At 36.5% G+C, this 10139-nt stretch overlaps 1 pseudogene; it reads left to right on the top strand.

The window, feature by feature from the left end:
- LOC102766663 overlaps positions 1 to 8441 on the top strand; it is a 26298-nt pseudogene extending 17857 nt beyond the window's left edge.
- The last annotated feature ends 1698 nt before the right edge of the window (positions 8442 to 10139 follow it).

The following is a 10139-nucleotide window of genomic DNA, read 5'->3' as shown; positions in this document are numbered from 1 at the left end:
ATAGCCTGCTGTTCAGTCATTTGGTTGTAGGCAGCCATCTTGTGAGGGCATGAGGGTTAATTTGAATATTACCTCTTTATTATATAGGATTGATTAAAATAAATTAGCTAGATGTGGCTAAACTGTGATAATATTAAAAAAAAACCAAATGTGCAATTAAATAAGTTACAAAATTATATATGCCATTTACACAAGTACAAAAGCAAAACAATATTATTTTTTATGAACTTAAAATACTACAAAAGACACTATACATAAGGAGAGTATACAACCAGTTGAGGATAGTTATTACCTTTTGATAAAAAGGAAAAGGGGAAATAGAATCCAGTGGGAAGCTTTTACTGTTTATGAATGGTTTTATTTCTTTTAAAACAGATAAGCAACAATGGAAAAATGTTGAGGTGTCAAATCTGGATGGTGGGAACATAAATATCTATCATAATTTTTGTTTCTGTCTGGTTGCTGAAAATATTTTAATATTAAATTAAAGAAAAATACAAAATATAAACATTCTGCTTGCCTGTCTAAATAAATGAATGCATGTAAAAGCATTAAGATTGTTCCTCAATAGCTACACCTACTGTGTGATTAGTTTTGAGCATGAGCTATACTGTTATGTTCAAGTTTACAATTTAATCATAATCACTGTGAAAAATAGAAGAACATATGTTAGTTGAAAGACAACATTTTCCTAGGGCAAATGAATGTGAATAAGCAAGACAAGTTCTGCTTGGAAGGCTATTTGAAATAGGAATTAAGTATTTTAACCCAAAACAATGTCAGTCTTGATAAATTGACATAATCCTTTTGAAGCCCTTGTACATTTTGAGGTTTCAAAATAGTTTTCTCTGTTTGTCTAATGCTATCTATGTATTTATGTCTGTTTTACTTTATTTTATAAACTTTATTTTATGATTTGAAAAATAATGCCATGTCTATCTATAGAATAAAGAGGTAATATATAAATTGACTGTCACACCCTCCCACAAGATCATCGCCCCCACGGGAGCACAAGATGGCTGTCACAGGATGGCTGGCAGGGGAGGGCAGTTAGGGGCGACCAGGCCAGCAGGGAGGGCATTTGGGGGGCACCAAGCCTGCAGGGGAGGGGAATTGGTGGGGACCAGGCCTGCAGGGGAGGGGAATTGGGAGCAATCAAGCTGGTAGGGGAGCAGTTGGGAGTCTATCAGTCTGGTAGGAGAGTGGTTAGGGGGTGATCAGGCTGGCAGGCAGGCGAGCAATTGGGAGCCAGCAGACCCAGATTGTGAGAGGATGCAAGCTGGGCTGAGGGACAACCCCCTCTCATGCACTGGGCCTCTAGTTGCATAATAAAAAAAAAACTACAAAATAAACAAAGAAACAACCACCACCATACTTTTTAACACATACACGCACAATGATTCTTAAAAACATTTGGTTCCTTTTAGTACTTTTAGATGCAATGTATACTATTGCTTTGAACATATTTGCAATCATAATATACAATATAAACTATTATTATTGCTTCTGAAGTTTATTTTGAGATACAGTCTATCATTTAAAAGTCTTCCTGTTACTTTAAGAAGGTGGGGAGGTGGATGGGTGGGTGGGCCGGAAGAGATTATTAACTGAAGAACTTTTATGCACACAGACAATAGTGTAGTGAAGGGTGCTTAGGCAAAAGATGGAAGAAACTGTCAGAAAAATTACACTTTAAGACTAATTTAAGGTTTGACTTGGAGGAAAGTTGTGTATCATCTGAAAGACCAGGCATTTTTTCCTTACCAAATACTACTATGTAAGTGATCAAAATCTCTACTTTATACAAGCTGCCAAAAAGAGAATGAAATTTTGTATCTCATGAGTAATTGCTGAATACTATGACAAACACACAATCCCCTGTCTTGTTTTGATTTATATTATCTCTTAGCTTGATCTATTTGCAGTTTTAGTTTGTGCATTCAAAATTTTGTAGAATAGGGTTGAGAGAATCAATAAATGCAGTAAGCCTCAATATATTGATAAAAACAACAAAACACTCAATTCCCCACTATGATAAATCTCTGAGGAATTTAAAGCAACATGTTGTGTTACAGAATAGTTGAGAAAAAAAATTTATATGGGCTAGGATTGCATAGTAGATAAATTAGTCCACTTGCATCTGTACTTACTCTTGCAAGAAAAGAAAACTTAATCTCACTTTAAAACTATAAAATATTTTTGCTAAATTACTTCTATATATATATATGTATATGGAAACAAAACAACCCAAACATTAGTCAATCAAAAAAATTCAACTGACATTTTTTCATTCCTCACTCATTTTGATTATTGAAGTTTTACTTAAATAGGCCTGAATTTGTGTGTGTGTGTGTCTGATGTTTGACATAATATTCTATTAAAGATCTGCACCTGTACTATTACCAAATGCAGTACCCACTAGACACATGTGGCTAATGAACATTTAAGATGTGGCTAGTTCGTCCAAATTGAGATAAATGTAAAATACATACCAGACTTTAGGATATTTTATATGAAAATGAATAAAAAGTAGCTCATTGATGTTTTATATTGATTAAATGATAATATTTTAAATATATTCTGTTAACGACATTATTAAATTATATTTCACCCTTATAAATTTTTAAAAGTGGATACTAGAAAATTTAAAATGTATGGATATGAACTTTACAGATTTATGACAAACACTGTATTTCTATTGATCTGAAACACAATTAACAATGACAAGGATACACATAACATGCTACAGAATTTTCTTAATTTTTGAGTATAGGACTCTAAAATATTTATATCTATGTGCGAATTAAAATATCATTTTAACCCTGAATTAATTTTGTAAGATTCCTGCCAGGACATGTAGAACACGTGTTGAACTTATTAGTAGTCTCTAAGAGATGCTCTACCAAATTACAGCAACTGATTTTTATACATTTTGTGACTTTTAGTTTGAATAATATAATATATAATATATATAAATATTATATATTACATAATATATAATATTTATGTTGAGAGCTTCTACCTGGGTCTGAAAAAGATGATAAGTTGTATTTTAAATTATAATTATGGATGCCAATTGTCACATAAAATTTGTAGGTGAGCATAGCATGTGAGCAAATCAGTTTCCTAAATAAATCCCAGAAACATGCAGTCCCCCATGCAGCCACAGCAGTGCTGGGACGAGGCTGGACTTCCTCTGCATGGCAGCCCTTCTAAAATCTCTTTAAGAATACATCTGACACATATTCATTGAGCACAGTGGCTTGGGTTGATTTCTGGATTGCCTGTTCTGTTCCATTGATCTGTATGCCTGTTCTTGTGCCAGTTCCAGGGTGTTTTGGGCACAGTGGCTTTTTAGTATAATTTGATATCTGGTATTGATTCCTCCAATTTTGTTCTTCTTGGTCAAGATTGCTGTGGCTATTCGAAGTCTTTTTTGGTCCCATATAAAGTTCTGCAGTGTTTGTTCTAGATCTGTGAAATATGCGGTTGCTATTTTAATAGGGATTGCATTGAATCTGTAGATTGCTGAGGGTAATATTGGAGCAGAGACAGTCTCTTCAATAAATGGTGTTGGGAAAATTGGACAAGTACATGCAAAAAAAATGAGACTAGACCACCTACTTACACCATACACAAGAATAAACTCAAAGTAGATAAGACTTAAATGTAAGACATGAAACCATAAAAATACTAGAAGAAACCATAGGCACCCAAATCTCAGACATCTCTCCCAGCAATATGTTTACCGATACATCTCCTAGGACAATGGAAAACTAAGAGGAAAATAAACAAATGGGACTATATCAACATAAAAAGCTTCTGCACTGCAAACGAAACCATCAACAAAACAAAAAAGAGTCCACTATATGGGAGACCTTATTTGCCAATGATACATCCAATAAGGAGTTAATTTCTAAACTATATAGGGAACTCATACAACTTAATAAAAGGAAAACAAGCAATCCAATTAAAAAATGGACAAAGGACCTAAATAGGCACTTCTTCAAAGTGGACATACAGAGGCCAAGAAACATATGAAAAAAATGCTCTAAATCACTAATCATCTAAGGGATGCAAATTGAAACAACAATGGGATATCACCTCACACCTGTCAGGATGACTATCATCAACAAATCAACAAAGGACAAGTGTTGGGAAGGATGTGGAGAAAAGGGAACCCTAGTACACTGCTGGTGGGAATGCAGACTGGTGCAGCCACTGTGGAAAACAGTATGGAGTTTCCTCAAAATATTAAAAATGGAACTGCCTTATGACCCAGTGATTCCACTTCTAGGATTATACCCTAAGACCGTGGTCGGCAAACTGCGGCTCACGAGCCACATGGGGCTCTTTGGCCCCTTGAGTGTGGCTCTTCCTAAGCCTTAGGAGTACCCTAATTAAGTTAATAACAATATGTACCTACCTATATAGTTTAAGTTTAAAAAATTTGGCTCTCAAAAGAAATTTCAATCATTGTACTGTTGATATTTGGCTCTGTTGACTAATGAGTTTGCCGACCAGTGCCCTAAGAAATCAGAAACACTCATCAGAAAGAATGTATGCACTTTTATGTTCATAATATCACAATTCACAATAGCTAAGATTTGGAAACAGCCTAAGTGCCCATCAGTAGATGAGTAGATAAAAAAGCTGTGGTACATTTATACCATGGAATACTATGCAGCTGTAAAAAAGAAAAAAATCTGGAATACTATGCAGCTGTAAAAAAGAAAAAAAATCCTCTTGCCATTTGCAACAGCATGGATGAACCTGGAGAGTATTATGCTAAACAAAATAACCCAGTCAGAGAAAGCTACATATCACATGAACTCACTCATATGTGGACTCTAATGAACCAAATAAACTGTTGATAGAAAATAGACCCAGAGACAGAGAAGCATGAACAGACTGTTGAGCCTCAGAGGGAAGACAGGGGAGGGTAGGTGGGAAGAGATCAACCAATGAACTTATATGCATATATGCATAATCTGTGGACACAGACAATGGGGTGATGAGGGCCTGGAGGGGATGGGGGAGATAGGAATGGGCTGGAAGGGGTTAGTGGGGGGAAAAGGAGGGTCTATGTAATACTTTCAACAATAAAGATTTAATAAATAAATAAATAAATAAATAAATATAGAGTTCATTTCTAAAATAAAATAAAATAAACATATTAGAATATAATTTTAAATGTTTAAAAGATGAAAAATTATACCAGGATAAACATACGGCCAGGGCATGTGACCTGACTGGGGATTTAATCATGAACTCCTGGTTTGTAGGTCAACACTATACCACTGAGCCACACCAGCCGGGCAATAGTAGTATTATTTTAATGTATGTCCTTATAAGTTTAAAAATGGTGTATATTATTTGCCAAATCTGTTGAAATTTATGTTCTATTTGTTAGGTTAATCTTCTATTAATGGAATTTTTGCTTAATTAAGAACTATTACATCATTCTTGCTAACATCACTATACAATTAGGTCATAGATTAGTAAGATTTATTTTCATACATGAGTCTGAGGGCTTACATTTCCAACATTTTTGTTATAATAGAGAACCTGTTTGGCACTTGTTTCTTTTCATTTTATACCATTATTGATGTATAATTTAATGATGGACAATTTCTAATGCATTTGTTGATAAATAGATCAGCTTTGCTGTCTATAGGATTACTGTGTTTTATCTTTTCTTCATTAAATTGTCAAGGCTGCTATCCTCAATCACAAGTACATCCTGTACAACAATGATTGGTAATATAAAAGTGCACTGAAGAGCATTTCAATTTTTGAACTTCCTGGGTTTAGGTTTTAGTTAATTATTCTACAATTGATTTGAATGTAGGGACGTCATTGATCTCCATCTCCCAAATGACTCACTTATTGTCTGATATTAAACATGGCATTCAGGGTGGTATGTTAACTCTCTCAAGCAAAAGGAACACTACTGAGTGAATTATAATAAAGTTGTTATTGTATTTGGGCTTTCTTTATTCAGGTCATTTATGGAAAGCTTCTGAGATGATGCCACGACCCTATATTCTTGGCCAATTATTCTGTCAATGTGTGCCCCAGTCTGACTCATGATATCATAGAGTTGCAAAGCAAATGAGAGCTTCTAGTCAGTCTCATTTTAGGAAGGCCAGAATGATTAACAGTTTTATAACATCATAAAAGTAATGATGTATCTGGGGAGAAGGGAAAAGTGATCTAACCCTTAATGCACAGTTTTAGAAGAATCCAAAATTCTTTTATGTACTAGCTGTGTGATATTTGGCAAGTTGTATAACCTATCTAGTCTTTTTCTTTTTTCATTTAGTCTAAACCGATAATGCCTACCCCATAGGTTTGTGCAAAAAAATAAAAGCAGATACACAGTGATTGTTGAATTTCCTTCTTTTATTGTTATTGTTTCAGAGAAACCCACTACCAGAAATTAAAAAACGATTTCTTGGTTATTGTCTCTTGAAAATATTACCCTTTATTATTTTTTAGATTAGCAAATTTTATTTAAAATCATTCGTAATGAAAGAATTAAAATATTCTAAAACATTGTATTGTCTTTGGTGGCTAAGCAGAGGGAGGAACGGAAAGACATCATGACAGTTTGAGCTCCAGTCTCACCGTATTAGAAGTGAACTGAAGCTAGAGATATCTCAGCTTTTATCTTTCCCGGAGTAGAGGGAGGTCTTTGCAGATTGTTCCTTTATTCCATTGCAATTCCATGAACAACAGTGGAAATGAGGGCTGATTCACTTGGCATCTGCGTAGCTCCCTTTGCCTCTTCTCTTATCGTACAAACATAGGCTCCTGGGATCCTATTATTGCAGTTATTTCTGTTTTCCACTGAGAAAAAACTCAGTTCTGTATGTGATATTGGTGAGATATTTCAAAGATGTCAAAATTCAGTTGTTTGATTGTTGACTTGTATTGCTGTTAAAGTTTAGGAAGTAGAATATAATGCTTGAAAACCAGGCATTTGAAATTTTACTTTACATCCTATAGCTATCCCAAAGTTAAAATATGGTATGTGTCAAACCATCTTTATTTCCATTGTCTAATTCTAGAGGAGAATTTTCAGAAGTGAATCTATTTTTTTAAATTCAGACAAAACTGGTTAACTTCACTCTAGATTTGTGGGTTGTTGAGACAAATACCTGGCCCAAGGCACCACCGCGTTGGAAGAGCACTGCCTAAGTGTGATAAACGTGCCAGTAGAACTCCTCCAAATAAGAAGCAAAGGGGCAATGCCATATTTTTAAAATTAGGTTATACTTTTTTAAAAATTTCATGTTTGACATTAAAAAGTTTATTTATCATAATTACTGACTAGTCAATAAAATGCACCCTTTTGTTTTAGAAAATAATTATGGCAAACTTTTTTTTGGAACAGAAATTCGTTAATGACAAGTTAGTTTTGAAATATGGGTAACAAAAACATTACATGTTAAGATAGCATTATAAGACATTAATTTACAATCCCCAATGAATTATTTGTACAATAGCAATATCGTTGCTTAATGGTGTTTTCAATTTTTTATACATTTTGTGAGGTGGTTATCTATTAATTGATGGCTAGCCAAACAAGATATTGTTTTAAATCATCCCTTTGAAATTATCTTCATTTGATAAATAACTGAAGTTCAGAAAGATTAAATAAATTTCCCCATGTTACTCAGACCAGAATTTGAACCCAGGAGGTCTTCTAATTCCTAAATCCTTTGATTTTACATCACCCCCCAACACAATAAGAGATACAGAGATATTTCTGCAACAGGTTGCGTTATCTCTCTTCCTGCTGTCATTTTGGTTCCTCGTTCTGCACAAAATGCACAGAGCAGGTGTCGCCACAGCCCCAGGCTAATCAGGGTCTGGAGCAGAATCTGACAATGATGGAACAGCATCAGAGCTTCAGGAACAAGATTTCACACAGGCAGCCACCTGAGCCTCGCTGGCAGCAGCAGCTGAAATCAATGAAAAAGGAAAAACAGAGAGGAGTGAAAAGAGGACACGAGAGGCTATGTCCAAACTGGGTCTTCAGTGGGGCACCGGGGTTACTAAAATCAGTAATCTAGAAATCTAAAAATGACCTCTTTATCATCACCAAACCTGATGTCCATAAGAGCTCAGCTTCAGATACCTACATAGTTTTTGGCAAAGCCAAGATTGAAAATTTATCCCAGCAAGCACAGTTAACAGCTACTGAGAAATTCAAAGTTCAAGGTGAAACTGTCTCAGATGTTAAACAGAACACTCTGACTCCAACTGTACAAGAAGAGAGTGAAGAGAAAGAGGTTGATGAGACAGGAGTGGGAGTTAAGGACATAGAATCGATCATGTCACAGGAGAAATGTGTTGACAGCAAAGGCAGTCCCAGCCCTGAAGAGCAACAGTAATGTCATTGTAATGCTGTTTTAGAATTAACATCTAATTAACATCTAAATATGAGGACCTTTTTTGTGTGTTTTAAAATAATAACTGCAACTTGGTTTGAAATTTGTACTGTTTCTATTATTAATAAAGTAATGATTTCTTGTGAGATATATATATATGACAGTGATAATGTGGAGAGAGAAGTGAATTGACTTAATGCTAACTCACTTGAACTAGGGAGAGAACTTCTGAATCTACAGGAATAAAACTGAAGCCCAAAGAACTTAACTTGCCCAAGTCTACCACTTGGGCTGTGATAAATCTAGTACTTTCACAGTGAGATTAAGAGCAAATGGTAACTACAAATTAAAGAAAATACAAAGATTAAGAAAGATTGCTGAGTAGTGTTTAAAAACCAATATATATTGAAGCTCAAATAAATAACCATTCTTTCCTTATAGTCATATGACCAAAGCAATATCTTCTCAGCCTAATTTTTCTATTCTATTTCCCTCAGAAAATGTAATAGTTATCTTTTTTGGTTCATACTTCCTCATTTGATCTTCTTTCTTAATATTTTCTATTCTTTATCTCTTCTTAGGACCTGCTTTGTTCTTTATTTTATTTTATTTTTTTAAATATATTTTATTGATTTTTCACAGAGAGGAAGGGAGAGAGATAGAGAGCTAGAAACATCGATGAGAGAGAAACAACGATCAGCTGCCTCCTGCACATCTCCCACTGGGGATGTGCCCGCAACCCAGGTACATGCCCTTGACTGGAATCGAACCCGGGACCCTTGAGTCCGCAGGCCGACGCTCTATCCACTGAGCCAAACCGGTCTCGGCCCTGCTTTGTTCTTTAGATATTCAGCTAGTCTGCTAACAACGAGAAATTCGGTAGCTGAAATATCATTGGCCAGGCTATTAATTACAGAATCAAGTTTCAGTGTACATAGAGCTCAGGAAGTATGTCTCAGCACTGGGGCTGCTGCAATGGTGTGCGCACACTCCACCATGACATGCTTCCTCGGCACACCAGGAAGTAGCAACGCCCGCCTGAATGAACTCCTAGAGCCACGTGCACAGTACCCCAGCCTTTCAGCCATTGGTCACCTGTAGCAATGTGTCTCCCTCTGATTGGTCCCCTCATGCTATATATACCCCTGTAGTTCCATAATAAAACGGATCTGCGTCACTGAACCTGGTCTCTGGAGTCGTGCATGCAGACGCCCTGGAGCGTTGGGGCCCCATCGTCCTCACTCCCAAGGGACCCCCTGCTTCAGTTCAGTTTGTATGGCTGGTAAACAACTTTTATTGACAAACTAGAGGCCTGGTGCATGAAATTCATGCACTGGTGGGGGGTGTCCTTCAGGCCAGCCTGCACCCTCTCCAATCTGGGACCCCGAAGGGGATGTCCTACTGCCAGTTTAGGCCTGATTCCTGTGGGATCGGGCAAAAACTGGCAGTCAGACATCCCTCTCACAATCCTGGACTGCTGGCTCCCAACCGCTCGCCTGCCTGCCTGCCTGATTGCCCCTAACAGTTACTGCCTGCCTGCCTTATCACCTCCTACCCACTCCCCTGTCAGCGTGATTGACACCTAACTGCTCCCCTGTCGGCCCGATCGCCCCCAACTGCCCTCCCCTGCCAGTCATCTTGTGGTGGCCATCTTATGACTACATAGGGGCAGCCATCTTATGTGAGGACATGATGATCAGTTTGCATATCACCTCTTTATTAGATAGGATACTGTAAGAA

Source organism: Myotis davidii, unplaced genomic scaffold (genome assembly GCF_000327345.1).
Source record: "Myotis davidii unplaced genomic scaffold, ASM32734v1 scaffold560, whole genome shotgun sequence".
Taxonomy (NCBI): Eukaryota; Metazoa; Chordata; class Mammalia; order Chiroptera; family Vespertilionidae; genus Myotis; species Myotis davidii.
This window is presented reverse-complemented; position numbering and strand designations above follow the sequence as displayed.